At 41.5% G+C, this 820-nt stretch overlaps 1 protein-coding gene across 1 annotated transcript in view; it reads left to right on the top strand.

Annotated features, from left to right (window-relative positions):
- tcp11l2 (t-complex 11, testis-specific-like 2) overlaps positions 1 to 820 on the top strand; it is a 15,941-nt gene that overhangs the window by 6,355 nt on the left and 8,766 nt on the right. The gene's annotated exons all lie outside the window — the stretch shown is intronic.

Raw genomic sequence — 820 nt, forward strand, 5'->3', positions numbered from 1 at the left:
GTAAAATGTTTTAGCGCGAGTTAGGAGCACTCCTAGCGGTAAGATAAAATGCTTTGTGAATACGGCCCCTGGTCTTTAAATCTCATAACATCAGCTTTTAATGTTCCTCTTGACCCTCAGACAAGGAGAACATGTCGTGTCTTTCAGGCATGTCCTTTCCTAACAAAAATTACACATTGATTATGCGATTAAACATGCAGGGTTTTTATGTGATTTTATGCGGTGAAATTGCGGGAAGTTGCGAAAAAGATATTATTTTTCGCAACTTTCCGCATATTTCGCAACTTCCCGCAATTTCACCGCATAAAATCACATAAAAACCCTGCATGTTTAATCGCATAATCAATGTGTAATTTTTGTTAGGAAAGGACATGCCNTCTCATTAACTGACGAACATTTCTGCTAGACCGGGCAAAGCAGTACCCCGATGTCTTTCACGAAAGTGGGGGGAAACTATTCTGCAGCCAGTGCAACTGTGTGTTGGAGCCGTCTATGGTTGGAGCATACGAGAAAGTCGACGGTGACGACCCACTTTGATTCATTCAAACATTCGAAAATGCTTTCTGCTGCTGCGGACAAGAAAGCTAAACAACTCACGTTTACCGAGGCATCAACCTCCAAAACCCTTTCGAGGGCTACAAGAAACGAAGTGAGTAGCCTACAAGATTGAAGCTGGTCAGATAACGAACGAGTAAATGAAAACAGAATGAGGCACATTAAAGACACATGTGATGAATCCTCCAAGACTTTGAAGTGTGCAGTGGACAACAATATATTGGCCTTTTACTCTTTTTATCTCCGGCTTCTCTTTAAAATGGAA

The sequence above is a fragment of the Notothenia coriiceps genome, unplaced genomic scaffold (assembly GCF_000735185.1).
Source record: "Notothenia coriiceps isolate Sejong01 unplaced genomic scaffold, NC01 NC01_scaffold00037594, whole genome shotgun sequence".
NCBI lineage: Eukaryota > Metazoa > Chordata > Actinopteri > Perciformes > Nototheniidae > Notothenia > Notothenia coriiceps.